The sequence below is a fragment of the Amblyraja radiata genome, chromosome 8 (genome assembly GCF_010909765.2).
Source record: "Amblyraja radiata isolate CabotCenter1 chromosome 8, sAmbRad1.1.pri, whole genome shotgun sequence".
NCBI lineage: Eukaryota > Metazoa > Chordata > Chondrichthyes > Rajiformes > Rajidae > Amblyraja > Amblyraja radiata.
The window spans coordinates 65,354,614-65,379,503 of NC_045963.1; positions in this window are offsets into that span (position 1 = coordinate 65,354,614).

The following is a 24,890-nucleotide window of genomic DNA, read 5'->3' on the forward strand; positions in this document are numbered from 1 at the left end:
GGTAGGTAGGTAGGAAGGTAGGTAGGTAGGTAGGTAGGTAGGTAGGGAGGTAGGTAGGTAGGTAGGGAGGGAGGCAGGTAGGCAGGGAGGTAGGTAGGTAGGGAGGGAGGGAGGGAGGGAGGGAGGGAGGGAGGTAGGCAGGTAGATAGGTAGGTAGGTAGGTAGGTAGGTAGGTAGGTAGGTAGGTAGGTAGGTAGGTAGGTAGGTAGGAAGGAAGGTATAGATGTAGGTAGGTAGGTAGGTAGGGAGGTAGGTAGGTAGGTAGGTAGGTAGGTAGGTAGGTAGGTAGGGAGGTAGGAAGGTATAGATGTAGGTAAGAATGATTTGAAATACGATGATTAGTAGATTGCCTATTACCAGGGGTGCAAGACTCCATCCGTTTTATTTGATAATTCAGATGTAAGTATTAATATTTATAAATGTTATAAATAATGCCATTGTGACTGATATCAAGGAGAATGTATCACAGAAGAAAGGATCTAGATACATAAGGGTTAAAATAATAGTATTAAAGATAAATCATCCACTAGCTCGTGCTTCATGCCGACAGGAGCTGCTTTACTTGTTGAGGAGTTGTGAATGGAACTGTTCATTGTGCAGTCATCAGTGGACATCCCACTTTGGGCCTTATGATGGGAGGAAAGTGACTGATGAAGGGGTTGGAGATAGTTGGATCCCAGATGCTGCCCTGGGGAACTCAGTCAATGATGTCCTGGGTCCGGATTGTTCATCCGTCAATGACCAAACCATCCTTCTTTGTGCAAATGATGACTCCAACCACTGCCACAGTCAATCAAATATGGCCTGACGCAAATGACAGGCTCTCACCCACTTCTGGAATTCAGCTCTTTGATCCATGTTGAGACCAAGGCATGAAAATGGGCAAAGCCCAAAATGGGCGGTCACCGTGGCGCAGCGGTAGTGTTGCTGCCTTACAGCGAATGCCGCACCGGAGACCCGGGTTCGATCACGACTACTGGTGCTGTCTGTACGGAGTTTGTACGTTCTCCCCGTGACCTGTGTGGGTTTTCTCCGAGATCTTTGGTTCCCCCCACACTCCAAAGACGTCCAGGTTTGTAGGTTATTTGGCTGGTTAAATGTAGTGGGAGTTAATGTGTGGGGATCGCTTGTCGGCGCGGACCTGGTGAGCTGTAGGGCCTGTTTCCGCGCTGTATCTCTAAACTAAACTAAGAACCACATGTATGAAATGTTTCCATTGTAGGAAAGGTATGATTGCACTGGAGAGTGTATAGCAGAGATACACTAGGATGTTGCTTGGATTGGATCATTTCAGTTATAGAGATAGTGAGTAGGTTTACAAAGGTAGACAAAAATGCTGGAAGAACTCAGCGGGTGAGGCAGCATCTATGGAGCGAATGAAATAGGTGACGTTTCGGGTCGAGACCCTTCTTCACACTGATGTGGGGGTGGGGGGGGGATGAGAAAGGAAGAGGCGGAGACAGTTGGCTGTCGGAGAGCTGGGTAGGGGAAGGAAAAGAAGGAGAAAGCAGGACTACCTGAAATTGGAGAAGTCAATGTTCATACCGCTGGGTTGTAAACTGCCCAAGCGAAATATGAGGTGCTGCGCCTCCAATTTACGGCGGGCCTCATGCTGGCCATGGAGGAGGCACAGCACAGAAAGGTCGGATTCGGAATGGGAAGGGGAGTTGAAGTGCTGAGCCACTGGGAGATCAGGTTGGTTATTGCGAACCGATCAGAGGTGTTGGGCGAAGCAATCGCCAAGCCTACGCTTGGTCTCACCAATGTAGAGCAGCTGACATCAAGGTTTGGTTTGTTTTCCTTGGTGCAGAGGAGGCAAAGCAGTGACAAGGTATAATGCGGGGAATGGTTTGGTAGGTGGTGCAAACACCAATGATGGAGGAATGAATGTGTAGGGTTGTGCATGGGGTTACAGTCTAGCAGGCTGCTCTGGATGGTGTTGAGCATCTTGAGTGCTCAAGTCCAGGCACATGAAAAGCAATCCTTCACACACCTGCCTTGTGCCAAATGATTGGGGGTCAAATGGTGTCCTGTCAACGACAGTCCAAGTTTCCTCAACTCTCTGGACTTTTCCTAAAGATTGTTTCATTTCCTGTAGTGGTTTGTATGCAAAGTGTATGTGGTTTAATGGTCTGGAGGAGAAATTGTCATATCAACCTGCTACAAGTTGGGAACAGGCCTGAGAAAGTAAAAGCAGGGTGCAGCCTATCATGGTGAAAATTTAACAGTTTCTTTGACTCTAGTCTGGTAATTCCTCTGTAATAATACAAGCAGTTCTCGAGGATTCTGATCAATGATGGAGAAAGAACACCTCAATGTTACCACAAAACTATGTTTAATGAAGTATTGTGAAATACAGTGAAAAGATTAGTAAAAGATTTCATAAACCACAAGTCTCATGCCCGTCTGCTCATCGGGTCTTCACTGAAACATGCGCTGGCTGGTAGCAACAAGTCTCACGGCCTGCTGCCCAATCGGGGACTCCGACTTGTGATGGCTGGTCTGGAGAACTCGAGGGTCTCAGCAACGTTCTGATCCCGGTCGAAGGTGAAGTCCAGTGAACTTACTCACAGCATGAACCTATAGACTTAATAAGCCCACGCTTGTTCCAGAATCTGCAAACAGCATCAACTGTGTTTTTGAAACTAGGTATCTTTATTCTTGATGGGAACTGGGGTAAGTTATTGTATAAGGAGCCATCCTAACGTTGGATATTTCTGGGGAGAAAGCTTTGTGTTATCAGTATTTCTCATCCTTCAGTACCAATGCATAAAAATCAAAATGATTTGCATTCCAAACTCTGATTTGTTAAAAGACTCGGATAATATAACCTGTTTGTTGCATAGCTTTGGGCATCAGGGCCACATTAATAGAGTGGATCTGGGCACTGTACTGGGATGTTTGTGTCCAACGTCTGTCTTCCTGATAGGGTGAAGGGGAATACTTGGGCTGTGATTTACCGTTCCGAGCTCTCCCTGTTGTTCTATATGCTGACATTCATTTCTCCTCCTGTCTATTTCACTCCAGCTGCTCCAGGAGCCCTCCATAATTCAAAACTTGACTCCTGCACTTTCTTCTCCTAGACACAGACCATTTTATACATCACCAATGACTCATTGAGGATTCATCAGTTGGCTTAAAATTACCACAAACCTATTGCGACTTTTCATTTGAATGTGAGGCTGAAGTACGAATCCAGCACTGTATCTTTAACTCAGATGAGCTTTGTCACTTTGGGTTTAGACCATAAAATTCCATAAAAGGAAACCGTAAGCAGTTTGCGAAAGCTGTCGCGTTTTCTCCTCTTCTTTGTCTAGTCAATATCCTCCACTATTGACCCATTGTCATTTCCATCTCTCCATTCTCTATCTGAGTCGCTCGTGTCCCAGATATCTCCCTCCCAATGATCAGGGTACCAGTCGTCTGATAACATAATGCACACTGTCACTGAGATCACCTGACACTTCTTCCTCTTTAATTTCTTTGGCTGTGCAACAGTAGCTAACTTACAGGTGGTATTGTTTCCATTCTGCATTTTCTCCACTTTACTGTGCAGCCTTTCCGCCAGTCAAGGTCACACAGTGTTTTTCCTGGGTGCTAACGCCTTTTTAACCCTGAGAAATAAGGAACAGCAGAAAAAGACAAAATGTGCTGGAGTAACTCCGTGGGTCAGCTGTCATGTCTGAGAACAAGGACAGGTCACATTTGGATTCGGGACTATTCTTCAGATTGATTGTAGTGGGTGGAAGAAAGCTGGAAGAGATGCAGGGCAGAACAAAGCGTGTTGAGTGAGGGTACAGGTGAGGAGGGGGGGTGGGGGGGGGGGTCGATAGGCAGATGAAAAGAGGTGAACATACCAATAATGTAAGGATAGAAAAAAATTGTGAAGCTAGGGAATGAATATGTGGGAGGGGAAGGGGAGAAATTAGTGCAAGTCCTGGGAAGTGAGGGGAAACAAATAAAAATGAGGTTGTGTGTAGGTTAAACCCTAAATTGTAAAATGTAATGTTCATTGAATGCTACCCAGGTGAAATATGAGATGCTGTTCCTCCAGTTTGTGTGTGGCCTCATGCTGGTGAGGCCCAGGATGGGAATGGAAAGAGGGTTGAAATTATTAGCAACCGGGAGATTCAGCTGGCTTTGGCGGACATATTGCCTGTTCGGCAAAAATGACACAAAGTCTAGTCATCGTGGAAGGTTGGTTAAGAAGGTTCAATTGTTGGGTATTAATGGTGAAGTAGCAAGATGGATTCAACGGTGGCTGAATGGGAGATACCAGAGAGTAATGGTGGATGGCTGTTTGTCAGGTTGGAGGCCGGTGACTAGTGGGGTGCCTCAGCAGGCCCGTACGAAGCTTTTCAAAAAGGGGGGTGGCATGACAGGATTACAAAAAACTTAATGTGAAATAATGTGCGCGCTGCACACATCACGTGCGCGAAGCGTGAAGTCCCTCGATCCTGGGGTTTTAGATGCTTTGATGCATTCTGAGCCTTATTTTGGAGCATTTTTGCACCAAATTTATGACCAATATTTCAGAAATTAACAGGAACCTGAGAGGTAGCTTTTTCACACAAAGGGTGCTGGGTGTATGTAACGAGCTGCCAGAGGAGGTAGTTAAGGCTGGGACTATCCTACTGTTTAAGAGACATTTGGACACGTACATGGATAGGACAGATTTAGATCGATATGGGCCAGACGCGTGTGAGTGGGACTAGTTTAGATGGGGCATGTCGGTCGGTGTGGGCAAGTTGGGCTGAAGGGCCTGTTTCCACACAGCATCATTCTATGACTAAAAAGTGAAGAAGAAAAATGCATGTAGATAAGTAGAGCAGATTTGAAAGAGGAGTGAAATGTAAAGGCAGAGAGAGGTTTATGGGTGGAAAGGAACATAGGAAAGGAGGGGGATGAGTGGGCTTGGGCAGATGGGTGAAGGGAAAATAGTCACAAAGTGCTGGAGTAACTCAGTGGGTCAGGCAGCATCTGCGGAGAATATGAATAGGCGACGTTTCACAAAGTGCTGGAGTAACTCAGCGAGTCAGGCAGCATCTGTGGAGAACATGGATAGGGGTCACAGAGTGCTGGAGTAACTCAGTGGGTCAGGCAGCATCTCTGGAGAAATGGTATTGATTATATTTCGGGTCAAGACCGTTCTTCAGTAATATTTATGATGTGACATGCATAGACATTCCTGAATGTTACCCAAACCATTGTGAGCTACTTTGTTACGGTGTTTGCCCTCTCCTATAACATCTCTGCTGCCTTGGGTGATGCAGGACAGGACACAAGCTTTTGGACACAATGTGAAGCTGTTGCCGTCTGTCCCAGCCTGGTAAAAACCTGGATGGAGTGGATTTGGAGAGGATGTTTCCACTAGTGGGAGAGTCTAGGACCAGTGGCCATAGCCTCAGAATTAAAAGACACTCCTTTAGGAAGGAGATGAGCAGGAATTTCTTAAGTCAGAGGGTGGTGAACTGTGGAATTCATTGCCACAGACAGCTGTGGAGGTCAAGTCAATGGACATTTTTCAGGATGAGATTGATAGATTCTTGATTGATACAGGTGTCAGAGGTAATGGGAGAAGGGAGGAGAATGGGTTTGAGAGGGAAAGATAGTCATAGAGTGATACAAGGTGGAAACAGGCCCTTCGACCCAGTATGCCCCATCTGCACTAGTCCCACCTGCCCACGTTTGATCCATATCCCTCCGAACCTGTCCTATCCATGTACCTGTCTAACTGTTTCTTAAATGTTGCAATAGTCCCTGCCTCAACTACCTCCTCTGGCAGTTTGTTCCATACACCTACCACCCTTTGTGTGAAAAACATACCCCACAGATTCCTATTAAATCTTTTGCCCTTCACCTTAAACTTATGTCCTCTGGTCCTCGATTCACTTACTCTGGGCAAAAGACTCAACCATATCTATTCAAATCATGATTTTATACACCTCTATTAGATCATCCCTCATCCTCCTGTGCTCCATGAAATAGTCCCAGCCTACTCAACCTCTCCCTATTGCTCTGGCTCCCTAGTCCTGGCAACATCCTCATAAATCTTCACTGTACCCTTTCCAGTTTGATGACATATTTCCTATAACATGGTGCCCAGAACTGAACACAATACTCTGAATGCGGGCTCACCAACTTCTTATGCAATTGCAACATGACCTCCCAACTTCTATACTCAGCCTGGCCCGCTGAGTTACTCCAGCACTCTGTGGAACGTCACAGAACAGGGCAAAATTTGTAAGTTTGCTGATGATACAGAAGTGAGTGGTTTTGCAGATAGTGAAGATGGTTGTGAAAGATTGCAGCAGGATCTGGATCAATTAGCCAGGTGGGCAGAGGAATGGTTGATGGTTGCATGGTTCCTTGAAAGTCGTGTCGCAGGTATATCAGGTGGTCAAAATGTATTTTGGCATTTTGGCCTTCATCAGTCAGAGTATTGAGTATAGAAGTTGGGAGGTCATGTTGCAGTTGTATAAGACTTTGGTGAGACCGCGTTAGAATATTGTGTTCAGTTCTGGGCACCATGTTATAGGAAAGATGTCAAACTGAAAAGAGTACAGAGATCCCATCCTGGATCAGTCCAATCAGGGTTGTGTCATCCGCAAACTTGAGAAACTTGACAGAGGTGTCTGTGGAGGTGCAGTCATTGGTGTGGCGAGAGTAGAGGAGAGAGGAGAGTACGCATCTTGCGATGCTCCTATGCTGAGCGTTTGCGGGTCCAAGATATGCTTTCCCCCTCACATGCTGCTTCCTGTCTGTCAGAAAGCTGGTGATCCACCGACAGAGGGGTTCAGGCACAGTGAACTCAGAAAGTTTGGAGCGTAGTAGCTCTGGCACAATGGTGTTGAATGCAGAGCTAAAATCAATAAAACAAAATCCTCGCATAGGTTCCCTGGCGGTCTAGCTGCTGGAGGATGAAGTGCAGGCCCAGATTGACTGCATCATCCACAGATCTATTGGCCCAATATGCAAAACGCAGACGGTCCAGCAGAGGGATTGTGATATTTTTTAGCTTGGCCAGCACAAGCCTTTCAACGGTCTTCATGACTACAGAGGTCAGTGTGACAAGCCTGTAGTCATTAAGACCAGTAATCCTTATCTTTTTGGGTACAAGGACAATAGTGGAGACTTTGAAGCAGGCAGGGACTGGTTCAAAATGAGTAATTGGGTGTGAAGTGGTGATTGGAGTGGGATGTGTGTAGAAGGGCCCAGTCTTTGCAGACTGAGGTCAGGCTGTGAGTAGGTGTGAAATGTTGGGTGGGGTGGGGTGGGAAAGGGTCCACTCTTTTCATACTGGAGTCTTGCCTTAAGTAGGTGTGAAGTGGTGAATGGGAAGGAGAGGGTGCAGGGTCCATTCTTTGCAGACTGGGGTCTGGCTGTGTTTGTTGGGGAAGGGATACCAGGGTTACGTTTCTGATTTTCAAACCTGCAGTAAAACTCATTCAGGTCGTTCGTCAGCTGACGATTGTCCAAAGAGCGGGGGGCTTTCCTCTTATAGCTGGTGATTTCTTGCATGCCCTTCCAAACTGAAGAGTCATTAGAAACATAGAAACATAGAAATTAGGTGCAGGAGTAGGCCATTCGGCCCTTCGAGCCTGCACCGCCATTCAATATGATCATGGCTGATCATCCAACTCAGTATCCCGTACCTGCCTTCTCTCCATACCCTCTGATCCCCTTAGCCACAAGGGCTCAGAACTGCTGTAGCTTTGGGAGCAACAGCAGCAGGAGTTTAGCAAGAGATACGACTGATTGGCTCTAGCCCAAGTGGGAGGAGAGAAGTGAAAACAGTTAAAGTAAAGGCCAAGGACAGGCAGACTTGACTCAGAACTGCTGTAGCTTTGGGAGCAACAGCAGCAGGAGTTTAGCAAGAGATACGACTGATTGGCTCTAGCCCAAGTGGGAGGAGAGAAGTGAGTCAGTGTTGGGAAAACAGTTGAAAACTGAGGAATTTGGTTTGTAAATTGGTAAATCAGGCAATTTATCAGTCAATTTAAGCAAGACTGCTCTTAGCGAGCGGCCTTGTGAGGGAAGTGCCCTGTGAGAAAAGTGTGAGTCTTCGGCTCGAGAGTCTTCGGAGAGGAGACGAAAGAAGGAGATGTCAGGCAAGCTGATTCAGTGCGATGCTTGCAGTATGTGGGAGGTCAAGGACACCGCTAGTGCCTCTGGCTGCTACAAATGCGAGAAGTGCATCCAGGTAGAGCTCCTGAAGGGCCGTGTTGGGGAACTGGAGAAGCAAGTGGATGACCTCCGGTTCGTCCGAGAAACGGAGTCGTTCCTCGACAAGTCCTACAGTACGATTGTTACACCTAAGGTACTGGAAGAGAGAAGGTGGGAGACAGTGAGAACGGGAGGGAAGCATGGAATGCCAACGTCCCCGGGTGTTGTACCTCTTGTGAACAGGTTCACCCACTTAGAAGCTGTTGGGACAGAAGAGGTGTTTACACTGGGCGACGGACTGGCTTGTGATGCGAATAGGGCTGTTGAGCCAAAACCAAAAAGGCCTAAGGCAGGCAACGCCATTGTAGTGGGAGACTCCATTGTGAGAGGTACGGACAGGGGTTTCTGCGGCAACAGACGGGATGCGAGGATGGTGTGCTGCCTTCCTGGTGCCAGGATCCAGGATGTCACGGACAGAGTGCAGAAAATCCTCAAGGGCGAAGGTGAACATCCGGAAGTGGTAGTGCATGTCGGCACAAACGATGTCGGAAAGAAGGGGATGAATATTCTGCAGCGTGACTTTAGAGAGCTCGGAAAAATGCTGAAAAGCAGGACCTCCAGGGTTGTTATCTCCGGTTTGCTTCCAGTTCCTCGTGCTGGCGAGAGCAGGAACAGGGAGATACGGGACCTGAACGTGTGGCTGAGGAACTGGTGCACGGGGCAGGGATTTAGATTCTTAGATCACTGGGATCTGTTTTGGGGTAAGGGGGAACTGTACAAAAGGGACGGATTGCATCTTAACAGATGTGGGACCAGCATTCTGGCAGGCAGGTTTGCCACTGCTACACGGGTGGTTTTAAACTGAATAAGGGGGGTGGGGTGTCGAATGGGATAGTGGAGGATGGAGTTAAAGGGAAAGGGTTTCTTAAATGTGTGAGCGTAGAGACAGAGGGGTGTAAAATGAGGGTAGAAGCAATAGGTAGCAAGGTGAAAAGTAAAAGTGGCAGGCAGACAAAACCAGGGCAAAAATCAAAAAGGGCCACTTTTCAACATAATTGTATAAGGGGTAAGAGTGTTGTAAAAACAAGCCTGAAGGCTTTGTGTCTCAATGCAAGGAGCATTCGTAATAAGGTGGATGAGTTGAATGTGCAGATAGCTATTAATGACTATGATATAGTTGGGATCACGGAGACATGGCTCCAGGGTGACCAAGGCTGGGAGCTGAACATCCAGGGATATTCAATATTCAGGAGGGATAGAGAGAAAGGAAAAGGAGGTGGGGTAGCGTTGCTGATTAGAGAGGAGATTAACGCAATGGAAAGGAAGGACATTAGTTTGGAGGATGTGGAATCGGTATGGGTAGAGCTGCGAAACACTAAGGGGCAGAAAACGCTGGTGGGTGTTGTGTACAGGCCACCTAACAGTAGTAGTGAAGTTGGAGATGGTATCAAACAGGAAATTAGAAATGCGTGCGACAAAGGCAAAACCGTTATAATGGGTGACTTCAATCTACATATAGATTGGGTGAATCAAATTGGCAGGGGTGCTGAGGAAGAGGATTTCTTGGAATGTATGCGGGATAGTTATCTAAATCAACATGTAGAGGAACCAACGAGAGAGCAGGCTATTTTAGACTGGGTATTGAGTAATGAGGAAGGGTTAGTTAGCAGTCTTGTTGTACGTGCCCCCTTGGGCAAGAGTGACCATAATATGGTTGAGTTCTTCATTAGGATGGAGAGTGACATTGTTAATTCAGAAACAATGGTTCTGAACTTAAAGAAAGGTAACTTTGAGGGTATGAGACGTGAATTGGCCAAGATTGACTGGCAATTAATTCTAAAAGGGTTGACGGTGGATATGCAATGGAAGACATTTAAAGACTGCATGGATGAACTACAAAAATTGTTCATCCCAGTTTGGCAAAAGAATAAATCAGGGAAGGTAGTGCATCCATGGATAACAAGGGAAATCAGGGATAGTATCAAAGCGAAGGATGATGCGTACAAATTAGCCAGAAAAAGCAGCATACCGGAGGACTGGGAGAAATTCAGAGACCAGCAGAGGAGGACAAAGGGCTTAATTAGGAAAGGAAAAATAGATTATGAAAGAAAACTGGCAGGGAACATAAAAACTGACTGCAAAAGTTTTTATAGATATGTGAAAAGAAAGAGATTAGTTAAAACAAATGTAGGTCCCTTGCAGTCAGAAACAGGTGAGTTGATCATGGGGAACAAGGATATGGCGGACCAATTGAATAACTACTTTGGTTCCGTCTTCACTAAGGAAGACATAAATAATCTGCCGGAAATAGCAGGGGACCGCGGGTCAAAGGAGTTGGAGGAATTGAGTGAAATCCAGGTTAGCCGGGAAGTGGTGTTGGGTAAATTGAATGGATTAAAGGCCGATAAATCCCCAGGGCCAGATAGGCTGCATCCCAGAGTACTTAAGGAAGTAGCTCCAGAAATAGTGGATGCATTAGTAATAATCTTTCAAAACTCTTTAGATTCTGGAGTAGTTCCTGAGGATTGGCGGGTAGCAAACGTAACCCCACTTTTTAAGAAGGGAGGGAGAGAGAAAACGGGGAATTACAGACCAGTTAGTCTAACATCGGTAGTGGGGAAACTGCTAGAGTCAGTTATTAAAGATGGGATAGCAGCACATTTGGAAAGTGGTGAAATCATTGGACAAAGTCAGCATGGATTTACAAAAGGTAAATCATGTCTGACGAATCTTATAGAATTTTTCGAGGATGTAACTAGTAGCGTGGATAGGGGAGAACCAGTGGATGTGGTGTATCTGGACTTCCAGAAGGCTTTCGACAAGGTCCCACATAAGAGATTAGTATACAAACTTAAAGCACACGGCATTGGGGGTTCAGTATTGATGTGGATAGAGAACTGGCTGGCAAACAGGAAGCAAAGAGTAGGAGTAAACAGGGTCCTTTTCACAATGGCAGGCAGTGACTAGTGGGGTACCGCAAGGCTCAGTGCTGGGACCCCAGCTATTTACAATATATATTAATGATCTGGATGAGGGAATTGAAGGCAATATCTCCAAGTTTGCGGATGACACTAAGCTGGGGGGCAGTGTTAGCTGTGAGGAGGATGCTAGGAGACTGCAAGGTGACTTGGATAGGCTGGGTGAGTGGGCAAATGTTTGGCAGATGCAGTATAATGTGGATAAATGTGAGGTTATCCATTTTGGTGGCAAAAACAGGAAAGCAGACTATTATCTAAATGGTGGCCGACTAGGAAAAGGGGAGATGCAGCGAGACCTGGGTGTCATGGTACACCAGTCATTGAAAGTGGGCATGCAGGTGCAGCAGGCAGTGAAGAAAGCGAATGGTATGTTAGCTTTCATAGCAAAAGGATTTGAGTATAGGAGCAGGGAGGTTCTACTGCAGTTGTACAGGGTCTTGGTGAGACCACACCTGGAGTATTGCGTACAGTTTTGGTCTCCAAATCTGAGGAAGGACATTATTGCCATAGAGGGAGTGCAGAGAAGGTTCACCAGACTGATTCCTGGGATGTCAGGACTGTCTTATGAAGAAAGACTGGATAGACTTGGTTTATACTCTCTAGAATTTAGGAGATTGAGAGGGGATCTTATAGAAACTTACAAAATTCTTAAGGGGTTGGACAGGCTAGATGCAGGAAGATTGCTCCCGATGTTGGTGAAGTCCAGGACAAGGGGTCACAGCTTAAGGATAAGGGGGAAATCTTTTAAAACCGAGATGAGAAGAACTTTTTTCACACAGAGAGTGGTGAATCTCTGGAACTCTCTGCCACAGAGGGTAGTCGAGGCCAGTTCATTGGCTATATTTAAGAGGGAGTTAGATGTGGCCCTTGTGGCTAAGGGGATCAGAGGGTATGGAGAGAAGGCAGGTACGGGATACTGAGTTGGATGATCAGCCATGATCATATTGAATGGCGGTGCAGGCTCGAAGGGCCGAATGGCCTACTCCTGCACCTAATTTCTATGTTTCTATGTTTCTAAGGGCAGCCACAAGATATTAGCTGAGAACTTGCTCCTCAACTTCTCAGAGTACCTTTCCTTGGCAGCTTTGATTCCTCTTCTCAGCTCTTTATCGATTAGGCTATCTTTTAACTCTTTAACGATTAGGCTATCGGCTTGACTCATATTTGCCCCCAACCCCCAACCACCCCCCCCCCCCCCCCCTCCCCCCGAACTCGAAATTGAAATCTGTATATAATGATCCCATTAAAATGTGTATTTATGTCACAAACTATGGAATTCATATTCTTCAGTATTGTTATCAAGGTAAAGAAAGCAGTTCCAATTGTTTGATATTATTTGATATTGTTTAATATTATTCATATGGAGGAGAAAATATAATAGCTCTAAAACTTACCTTAATTTTGCAATTTCACTAAAGATAATCCCCCTTTCCCTCTCCCCTCCCCCATCTCTCTCTCCCATCCCTTCCCCTCTCTCTCTCCCCCTCCCCCCTCTTTCTTGCGGGGGGGTGCAAAGATGAAGGTGGCGAGGGCCCAGCGGGTGCGGGGGATGAAGATGGCGTGAGCCCAGTGGGGGTGGCGTGGGCCCAGCGGTGGTGGCGTGGACCCAGCAAGGGTCAGCGGGGGTGGCGTGGGCCCAGCGGGGGTGGTGGGGGTGTCGTGGGCCCAGGGGGGTGGCGTGGACCCAGCGGGGGTCAGCGGAGGTGGCGGGACCCAGCGGGGATGGCGTGGACCTAGCGGGGGTGGCGTGGACCCAGCGGGGGTCAGCGAGGGTGGCGTGGACCTAGCGGGGGTCAGCGAGGGTGGCGTGGACCCAGCGGGGGTCAGCGAGGGTAGCGTGGGCCTAGCGGGGGTCAGCGAGGGTGGCGTGGACCCAGCGGGGGTCAACGAGGGTGGCGAGGACCCAGCGGAGATCAACAAGGGTGGCGTGGACCCAGCGGGGGTCAGAGAGGGTGGCGTGGACCCAGCGGAGGTCAGCGGGAGTGGCGTGGGCCCAGCGGGTGTAGCGTGGGCCCAGCGGGGGTGGCGTGAGCCCAGTGGGGGTGGCATGAGCCTAGCGGGGGTGGCGTGGGGGTCAGCGGGGTTGGTGTGGGGGGAAGATGGCTTGGGCCCCGGCGGCGGGGGGAGGCGAGGGGAGAGGGCTCCGCTGCAGCGGCGTCTGGTGTTGGGGTTACAACCGTTGGGTTCAGATTCAGCCACTCTTGCCCGGCGACGGGAGAACAGAGAACTGGCCGTTTCCAAAGTGGAAACGTTGATTTTTTTTTTGTGATTTAAAAAAAATAAAAAATTCCGATATTCTTTTTTTTTTTTTTTATTTTTTTTTTGGGGGGGGGGGAAAGGGGGGTGCGGTCGCACCCAATGCACCCCCTCTTCGGACGGCCATGCTCAGGGATCTGTGTTGGGTCCACTGTTGGATAATGAAGTAGATTTTCAAAGTCTACACAGGGATTTAGGCCATTTGTGAAAGTGGGCTGAAAGATGGCAGATGGAAATTAATGCTGATAAGTGTGAGGTGCTACATCTTGGCAGGACAAATCAAAATAGTACGTACATGGTAAATGGTAGCGAATTGAGGCATACAGTTGAACAGAGGGATCTAGGAATAACTGAGCATAGTTTCCTGAAGGTGGAAAATCATGTCGATAGGGTCGTAAAGAAGGCTTTTGGTGTGCTGGCCTATATAAATCAGAGCATTGAGTATAGAAGCTAGGATGTAATGTTAAAATTGTACAAGGCATGGTGAGGCCAATTCTGGCGTATGGTGTACAATTTTGGTCGCCAAATTATAGGAAAGACGTCAACAAAATAGAGAGAGTACAGAGGAGATTTACTAGAATGTTTCAGCACCTAAGTGACAGAAAGGTTGAACAAGATAGGTCTTTATTCTTTGGAGCGCAGAAGGTTAAGGGGGGACTTGATAGAGGTCTTTAAAATTATGAGAGGGATAGACAGAGTTGACGTGGATAATCTTTTTCCATTGAGAGTAGGGAAGATTCAAACAAGAGGACATGATTTGAGAATTAAGGGACAAACGTTTAGGGGTAACATGAGGGGGAATTTCTTTACTCGGAGAGTGTTAGCTGTATGGAAAGAACTTCCAGTGGAAGTGGTGGAGGCAGGTTCAATTTTATCATTTAAAAATAAATTGGATAGATATATGGACGGGAAAGGAATGGAGGGTTATGGTCTGAGTGCAGGTAAATGGGACTAGGTGAGAATAAGTGTTCGGCACGGACTAGAAGGGCCGAGGTGGCCTGTTTCCGTGCTGCAATTGTTATATGGTTATATGGTTATATGAATGGCACAGTAGACTTTATGGGTCAAATGGCCTAATTCTACTCCTATCACTTATGATCTTATCATCTTATGATCTTAGTTACCAGGCTCAGAATAAACACATTACCACATTAGCACCCTCTGAAACATCAATTAGCAAATGAACAACAGGCTCTGGCGCAATACACTTGGTGTACAAGCACTGGGATGGAAACACAAGCTCAATGAACTGGAAACACAAACGAAACTGTTCACTAGATGCTACCTGCTTTGCGCTTGTATCAGTGACCACTCACACGTCCGTCCCTCTCCTGTCCATACTAAATTTGTCTCAAAGTATCTCTCTGAAGAAGTGTCCCGATCTGAAGCGTCACCTATCCATGTTCTCCTGACTTGCTACCCGATTCGCTGAGTTACTCCAGCACCTTGTGTCTCTTTTTTTAAACCAGCATCTGCAGTTCCTTGTTTCTCCTATTGTACATTTTGTTGGAGACATCCCTCAGAAAGAGTTACCACAGTTTAAACATTAAAAGAACGTTGTACAAATGCATGAGGAAGGACAGAACAGAAGGACAAGCTGTCTGGAGTATCAGGTCGGGTTGTTATTTCTTGACTCGACTTTTGGCACTTTATTTGGTCTTATTGTATTCATAAATGGTATTATCTGATAAGATTTTAAAACAGGCAAACAAAAGATTCTCATTGTACATTAGTACATGTAACAACAATAAGCATAAACCCTAAACCTAAATCTAAACCTACACATATTTCTGGCCTCTGAGCTGGTTTACCTGTTCCAGGTTTCCTTTATTCTAACTAGAACCTCAAAATCAATGGTTCAATGGCACTTTATATGTTACATCCAAATAGGTACAGTGAAATTCATTTTTGTATACATTTCAGTATGTATCGTTATACATAAGCACTTAGATACATCTTGGATAAGTATCCCAGATTACATACAGTGGTAATTTAATTTTTAAGACCTCCCACTTGCCGGACATTCCTTTCCCCTGCAAACATACTTATTCAATCAACTATGGCAAATTTGTGTCTACTTATGTCAAAATTCGTCTGGTCCCAATTTCGAATTTCAAGACCAGTTCTGTCTTTTCTATAAATATTTTTAAACTAATAGACCTATGGTCACATGAGTTCCCCCAACTGTGGTCAATGCTCCCCCACTGCCACCTCAGTCACTTGCTCTGCCCTTTGTAAAGTTTAACTGTATGGTGCGGTCCCAGGGAGGTGTAAGGTGTAATTGTGCGGTAAAATCCCAATGAAGTGTAAGGTTTACCTGTGGTGCAGTTCCAGGGAGTTGTAATGTTCAGCAATGTGTTGTGGTCCCAGATTCGTGTGAGGTGTAACTGTGTGGTGGGTTCCCAGGAAGTTGTGAGGCTTAACTCTGTGGGTTTATTATTGTCACATATATCGAGGTACAGTGAAACTCTTTGTTTTTCATGTTGTCCAAATAAATCCAATAAATCAGACATCAATAGAATCAGTTCAAACTCAAAGGCAATAGATAGATTAATGGAAAGGGAACAGAGTGCAGAATATAATTCTCAACATTATACCGCATTGTAGCACATCTGTCCCATAGACAAATTTCAATGTCCTCACTGGGGTAGTGGTAAATTGGAGAGTAACGTTGCTGATGGACAGACTGTTCAGAAGCCTAATAACAGAGGGAAAGCAGCTGTTCCTCAGTCTGTTGCTGTTCTCTTTCATACTTCCATATCTTCTGCCGATCGGCATCATGGAGAAGAAGGAATGACTGGGGTGGATCAATGCTTTGATTACGTTGGCTGCCCTTCCAAGGAAGCGTGAGGTATAGATGGTGGGAAGTCTGGTCTGTGGAATAGACTGAGATACATCTGCAGTTGTAAGTCATTTCTTGCGGTCTTTCAAAACTAAGCTCTGATGCTAATTGGGGAATGTACTCCAGCATGCTTCTTGAAGTAAATAACTAGCTCCTTTGTCTTGGTGACATTGAGAGAGAGAGGTTATTGTCCCGACACTATATCACTACATTTTCTAATTCAATCCTGTCCTCAATCTCTATCTTCTTCCTGTACTTGTTTAACTGTGCGGTGAAATCCCGCGAAGATGTAACGTGTAACTGTGCAGTACCCGGGAGTCCCAGGGAATTCTTGGAACAATTCAGCAAGGAAACAGGCCTTTCCTACCATCACATCCATGCTGACCTAGATGACCATCTATACAAGTCCATTTACCTTAGTTTGACCAGATCCCACAAAAATCATTCTGATTCATGTACCTGTCCAAATGTCTACTAATGTTATTATTGTACCGGTCTCAACCACTTCCTCTGGCAGCTCATTCGACATACCCACCACATTTTGTGTGAAAAAATTGCCCAACAGGTTCCCATTACAACTTGCCCCTCTCTCCTTAAACTTATAGCCTCTAGTTCTTGTTTTCCTAGCTTATGATGACTTTCCTACAGCAGGGTGACCAATACCCAATACTCCAAGTGCGGTCACACCATCAACTTGTATATTTGCAATACGGTATCCCAATCTCTCTACTCAATGTGTTGACAGATGAAGGACAGTGTGCCGAATGCCTTCTTCATTAACCTGTCAACCGGTGGCATATTTTCAGGGATCTATGTACTTGCATTTCAAGATCCCTCTCTTCTGCAATTCCCCTAGCTTTCTCTATAAATGTCCTACCCTCGTTTGACTTCGCAAAATGCAACACCTTGCAAAGTTACTTGAAATAAAATTCCCTTTCCATTCCTTGACCAACTAAATCAAGATCATAGAAACATAGAAACATAGAAATTAGGTGCAGGAGTAGGCCATTCGGCCCTTCGAGCCTGCACCGCCATTCAATATGATCATGGCTGATCATCCAACTCAGTATCCCGTACCTGCCTTCTCTCCATACCCTCTGATCCCCTTAGCCACAAGGGCCACATCTAACTCCCTCTTAAATATAGCCAATGAACTGGCCTCGACTACCCTCTGTGGCAGGGAGTTCCAGAGATTCACCACTCTCTGTGTGAAAAAAGTTCTTCTCATCTCGGTTTTAAAGGATTTCCCCCTTATCCTTAAGCTGTGACCCCTTGCCCTGGACTTCCCCAACATCGGGAGCAATCTTCCTGCATCTAGCCTGTCCAACCCCTTAAGAATTTTGTAAGTTTCTATAAGATCCCCTCTCAATCTCTTAAATTCTAGAGAGTATAAACCAAGTCTATCCAGTCTTTCTTCATAAGACAGTCCTGACATCCCAGGAATCAGTCTGGTGAACCTTCTCTGCACTCCCTCTATGGCAATAATGTCCTTCCTCAGATTTGGAGACCAAAACTGTACGCAATACTCCAGGTGTGGTCTCACCAAGACCCTGTACAACTGCAGTAGAACCTCCCTGCTCCTATACTCAAATCCTTTTGCTATGAAAGCTAACATACCATTCGCTTTCTTCACTGCCTGCTGCACCTGCATGCCCACTTTCAATGACTGGTGTACCATGACACCCAGGTCTCGCTGCATCTCCCCTTTTCCTAATCGGCCACCATTTATATAATAGTCTGCTTTCCTGTTTTTGCCACCAAAATGGATAACCTCACATTTATCCACATTATACTGCATCTGCCAAACATTTGCCCACTCACCCAGCCTATCCAAGTCACCTTGCAGTCTCCTAGCATCCTCCTCACAGCTAACCCTGCCCCCCAGCTTAATGTCATCCGCAAACTTGGAGATATTGCCTTCAATTCCCTCATCCAGATCATTAATATATATTGTAAATAGCTGGGGTCCCAGCACTGAGCCTTGCGGTACCCCACTAGTCACTGCCTGCCATTGTGAAAAGGACCCGTTTACTCCTACTCTTTGCTTCCTGTTTGCCAGCCAGTTCTCTATCCACATCAATACTGAACCCCCAATGCCGTGTGCTTTAAGTTTGTAAACTAATCTCTTATGTGGGACCTTGTCGAAAGCCTTCTGGAAGTCCAGATACACCACATCCACTGGTTCTCCCCTATCCACGCTACTAGTTACATCCTCGAAGAATTCTGTAAGATTCGTCAGACATGATTTACCTTTTGTAAATCCATGCTGACTTTGTCCAATGATTTCACCACTTTCCAAATGTGCTGCTATCCCATCTTTAATAACTGACTCTAGCAGTTTCCCCACTACCGATGTTAGACTAACTGGTCTGTAATTCCCCGTTTTCTCTCTCCCTCCCTTCTTAAAAAGTGGGGTTACGTTTGCTACCCGCCAATCCTCAGGAACTACTCCAGAATCTAAAGAGTTTTGAAAGATTATTACTAATGCATCCACTATTTCTGGAGCTACTTCCTTAAGTACTCTGGGATGCAGCCTATCTGGCCCTGGGGATTTATCGGCCTTTAATCCATTTAATTTACCCAACACCACTTCCCGGCTAACCTGGATTTCACTCTATTCCTCCAACTCCTTTGACCCGCGATCCTGATGTAATTCTTGATAACCATCTTTACTCTCTACAACACCATCTATTTTAGAGTCACCTGCCAACTTACTAACCATGCCTTGTAAATTCCCTTCATAATCAATTATGTAGGTGACAAACAACAAAGGTTCCAGCACCAACCACTGAGACGCACCATTGGCCCTCCAGTCCAATATCCTTCCACTATCACTCTCTGCTTCCTGCCATCAAGCCAATTATGTATCCAATTAATCAGCTCACCATGGACACCATGTAATCTAACCTTCCAGTGCAGCCTACCTTATGGAAACTTATCTGAGGACTAGTTGAGTTCCAGAGAGACGACGTCTACCACCCCAGCCACATTGATCTTCTAAGTTTATTTTTCAAAATATTCAAACGTTCATGGCACATGATCTCCACCACACAAAGCCATACTGACCAAGACTCCTCTGTGTTTACAAATTCATGTATGTTATCCCTCAGAATCCCCACCATTAATTAATCTAACTCAGGTGTCTGACATTGTTCAACAGTGCCCAAGCTTTTATTTACAGCCTTCTTAAATAAAGGCACAATATCAGTCAACCTCTACTCCGTTGGGCACCTCACATGGTGCTAATGATGATGCAATTCTATGAGCCAGGGTTCCTGCATTTACTTCTCTCGCTTTGTTTAGTATTCTTTGATAACCTTCTCCAACCAACTTCCCTGCACATGGTTTAGACATGATATTTGCAATGTTCCTGCACATGTCTTTAGAATAGTGGCACAAGATCTTCAACTGCTTGATATTGCACCCACGATAACATTATAAGTAATCTAGATGTAGGTACGAATGACTTGAAATACGACGGTAAGTAGATTGTCTGTTACCAGTGAGGTTCCATCGGGTGCAGGACTCCATCGCTGTCTTTGGCGATTCAGATATAAATGTTGATATTTGCAAATGTTTTAATAATGCTCATGTGGCTGATATCGAGGAGAAAAGCTTTAGGCCACGGGAAGGGATCAATCCAGGCCTGTCTACTTTTGGCGTTGGAAGTATGAACAGACATTTTATTGTAGCCCACAGTCTGAGTGGATGGGATGAGACATTAGTAATCTGCTGCAGAAATGTTTATTTACTCAGAGGTTGGTAAATGTGTGAAATTCTCTCTCACAGCAAGTAATGGACAAGGTTCAGATTGCATGACAGAAGAAAGTGGAAAGGGCTCTGGATACATACGGGGTTAAAATAATAGCATTAATCATCCACCAACTCTTGCTTCATGCAGACAGGAGCTGCTTTACTTGTGGAGGAGTTGTGAATGGAACTGTTCACTGTGCAATCATAAGTGGACTTCCCACTTTGGCCTTATGATTGGAGGAAGGTGACTGATGAAGGTGTTGGAGATAGTTGGGTCTCAGAAGATGGCCTGGAGAACTCTGGCAGTGATGTCCTTGGTCTGGGTTGTTCATCCGTCAATGACCAAACCATCCTTCATTGTGTAAGTGATGACTCCAACTACTGGAGTGTTTTCATTTTGGTGCTCAATCACTTCAGTTTTACCACAACTCCAGTCAAATATGGCCTGACACAAATGACAGGCTCACACTCCACTTCTGGAATTCAGCTCTTTGATCCACGTTGGGACCAAGGCTTGGAAGATGTCTGAAGCCATGTGGTTCCCCAAAAACCAAATGGACATTGAGGAGGAGGTTATTGGTGAACAAGTACTGTTTGATAGCATTATGGAGGGATAGAATAGAATAGAATAGAATAGTAAGATTAAACGAGAACTTACCAGTTCGAAGTTTGATCGTTATTTTATGAGGAGTACGTTGAGGGAATACGTGAAGAACCCCGCTAGGACGCATGCGTGTCATTCTTCAAAGCAGCGGTGTGAAATCACAGTTAACTGTAATGACTAAACATAGTAAGATTAGAGAAGAAATACCAGTTGAGTATATGATCATGGGTGGGAGCGGAGGGCGCGTATTCCCTCAACGTACTCCTCATAAAATAACGATCAAACTTCGAACTGGTAAGTTCTCGTTTAATCTTACTATTTTACTTCGGAGTCACGTGAGTGACTACGTGAAGATTTCAAAGCTCTGTGATTTCATGCCGTGGAAACGAGTCCATGCATCACATCTGACTTAATTACTGTAGGAGGAATTGTGTCAACATAATTTAGACATGAATCCGACATTGAAATCCATGAAATTGATTAACACAAAATTATAGCCCCTATTTATGGGGTAAATTAAATTACAGAACTTAAAATTGTTTCTGCAAACGTTTCAGGTTTAATGACTGGTTTATGAAAAAACAAAAATAGTTGGAATGTTTTTTCCCCCTGACCATCCTGCTGTCTTGAGGATTTGGTCCATTGGTACATCCAACTGCATAGCTGCCGATGTAGCTGCAGCCCTGGTGGAATGAGATTTAAAATATTAGTATCCACCCCAGCCTGTATTAGCACCTGTTTCAGCCATCTTGAGATGGTCTGGACCATCACTCTTTTGTGTGGTTGCTTATGGCTGACTAAAAGTGCCTTCTCTGAGTGGATGGGATGAGACATTAGTAATCTGCTGCAGAAATGCTATTATTATAGCCTCTGATGATTTTTGTGTTCTCCATGTATAACAACAAATGTCTTACTATACAGAGACGATCATCTGTTGGGTAAGACCTAAATTCTATATTGAGGCCTGCTGATCCCTGTCTGTTCTGCTTAACTAACTCATAAATATGAAACGTAATATTTCCAGATGAAGAAGTCATGTTGTCCAGTCTTAATTTATGTAATGACTGTACCCTTTGTGCCATGACCAAAGCCATTAGCATGACTGTTTTTAATGTCAGTCTAAGTAGGGACAGAGCTGTTGCTGGAGACCCATTCCTGAGCATCTTCAGGACAATAGTCACATCCCATATTTGGGAGTACCTGGTTCTTGGGGGATTGGTATTAAAAATTCCCCTCATAAGTTTTGTTACCAGTGGGTGAGTCCCAACAGAGTGACGCTTGCCATTGATAAGTTGATAGGGCACTTCTGGCGCAGTTGATGGCACTATAACTGAGCCCCTCATCATAATGGAGGCCTGCCAGGTATTCCAGAACAGACGGGATGTTCATATCTCTGTAGGTGATGCTGTTTTTGTGACAATACATCTCCCACTTCCTGATATAGACCAGATACTGTTTCTTGGTGGACTGTCTGTGGCCCGCCGAAATCATGTCCACTGTTCGGTCCGTCAGTCCCAGCTGTAGTAGTGGTATTTTTAAACTCTACAAATTAATAAATTCAAATAGTTATGGCATGTGTGGCTATCCCTTGTTACGGGATGAACCAATAAGTCTGATCTATTCGGGATGGTGATACATGGTTCTAATACCATGTTCAGTATCACTGGGAACCATGGTTGAGTAGGCCAATCAGGTACTACCAAAATACCAGACGCAGAGTCTTGCTGTATTTTCCTTAATACCTGACTGATGAGGCAGAAAGGAGGGAATGCATGAATAAACAATTTCCCCCCCCCCCCCAATGCAGCGAAATGCATCTGTCGCCGCTGCCCCAGGGGCTGGTTCCCACGAAACATAACCATATAACCATATAACAATTACAGCACGGAAACAGGCCATCTCGACCCTTCTAGTCCATGCCGAACACATAATCTCCCCTAGTCCCATATACCTGCGCTCAGACCATAACCCTCCATTCCTTTCCCATCCATATAACTATCCAATTTATTTTTAAATGATAAAAACGAACCTGCCTCCACCACCTTCACTGGAAGCTCATTCCACACAGCTACCACTCTCTGAGTAAAGAAGTTCCCCCTCATGTTACCCCTAAACTTCAGTCCCTTAATTCTCAAGTCATGTCCCCTTATTTGAATCTTCCCTACTCTCAGTGGGAAAAGCTTTTCCACGTCAACTCTGTCTATCCCTCTCATCATTTTAAAAACCTCTATCAAGTCCCCCCTTAATCTTCTGCGCTCCAAAGTTTGATAACTGGTGATTAAGCCTGGATGTGAATAGATCGATATCTGGTGTTCCATACCGTGCTGTAATATCAGCAAATACTTTTTTATTCAACATCCATTCGGTGTTTTCATTAAATTTACGTGACCTGGTGTCTGCCACTAAATTTAGTTTACCTGGCAGGTAAGTAGCTGATATCCAAATATCTCTCTGGATACACCACTGCCAAATTGTATTAGCCAGATTGTCACATGATGTCGATTTGTTTCCACCCATGTGGTTGATATATGCTACCACGGTGGTATTGTCAATCTGTAGTCTAACATGCTGGTGATATGACCCAGTACAATATGACTTTAGGCCATAGAATGCACCCAACATTTCCAGTTAGTTTATGCCCAGTGTTAGTAATAATGATACCTCCTGAGCAGTCCATCTACCTCCACAGCTGGAGATGGAATTGGTGGCACCCCAACCAAGTGCACTGGCATCAGTTTGTAGCACCATAGAAGGGTTGCTGATAATGATTGGATTGAAACAAAGCCAAATGTTATCTATCCACCATTTTAGTTCCATTATAGCTTTGATTGGTAGCTTCATTGGTCTGCCAAAATGACCAGCATTGATTTTGAGTGCTTGTATTTTTGCTCTCTGTAAATTTTGGTAATGTAAAGGTCCAAATTATGTGGCTGGAAAAGCAGCCACCATTTTGCCAATTACTTTTGCTACCAATCTGATGGACGGTTACTGATGTCAATGAGGTTATTGCAAGCCTCTATTAAGTCTATAGCCTTCCCTTTGGCAAAGTCACCGACATGTGAACTGAGTCAATGGTGAACCCCAAATAGTCCATAGTAGTGGAAGGCGTTAATTAGATTTAACTGGATGGATAATAAACCCCAGTTTTTCAAATAACTGTTTTGTGGCTGTTACAGTTTGTTTGGCCAATTCCAAAGTTTTGCCCACAATAAGTATGTCATCTAGATATGCCATGACCACGTGTTTTCATTTCCGAAGAAACGCTAGGGCTGGTTTCAAAATTTTGGTGAACAGCCTGGGGCTGATGTTAACCCATTGGCAGCGCTCTATACTGCCAGAGCTGTCCCATCCAGTTGAATTTTAAGTAACATCTGTGGTCACCTAGTATAGGCACTGAATAGTAAGCATTTTTTAATCGATGCTAGCCATGAAGTAACCTTTGGAAATCAATTGTTTAGCAGTAACAAAGGTTTCCATTTTAAAATGAATATATTGTACAAATGTATTCAATTTGGTCAGATCTATGATGATGCGACAACCACCATCTTTTTTGTTTTTGGTAAAGATATTGGACACGAATTCTAGCGGTTCGTGTTGGGATTTTCCAATTACCACTTTTACGTAAAGCCGCTCCAGTTCAGCATGCGCTTCTGATTTCTTTACCGGAAAGTACGAACATTCGGTTCGGTATATGTTGAACTGGAGGGCTGTACTTGTGTATAAATTCTATTGTATATCCCTGGATACTGTATCGGTAGTTAACATACTCCATGCATCCAGAAAGGAGTGTAATCTCCCCCCAACCTCCATGCTCCCTGCAATTTGTAGGGAACCAGACCCACCTACCTCCATAGTTACCAGTGGCAGGTTTACTTTCATTGATATGAGGCGTCCGTGTCTGGGTTTGTGGTTTGGTTGATGTTGGAGGTTCGCGTATCTTCCAAGAAGGCCGGCCTGGGACATGGCCTAAAAAGACTCATGTTTGGTGTACCGGACCTTCGAGCTTTCACCAGTCGGTCTTGTTCTACTGGTGGGTGCGTAAGGGTGCTGTCTATGGCCGTGTGTTGCAAAGCAGTGCCAGTGCATCCTGTTGGTCCTGCGACATGTCCTTCTCATCCACTGTGCGGGTGAATGCTGCTATCCCCGCTGTTAGGAGTTTTATTACCTTTTGGAGTTTGATATCCATGCCTCTAACTCCTACTCCAATATGTTTCCATATACAATTATTTACTACAGGAACATTCAGGGATATACAGTTACCCGGTGTCAGGTGTCCACCAGGTTTTGGCCA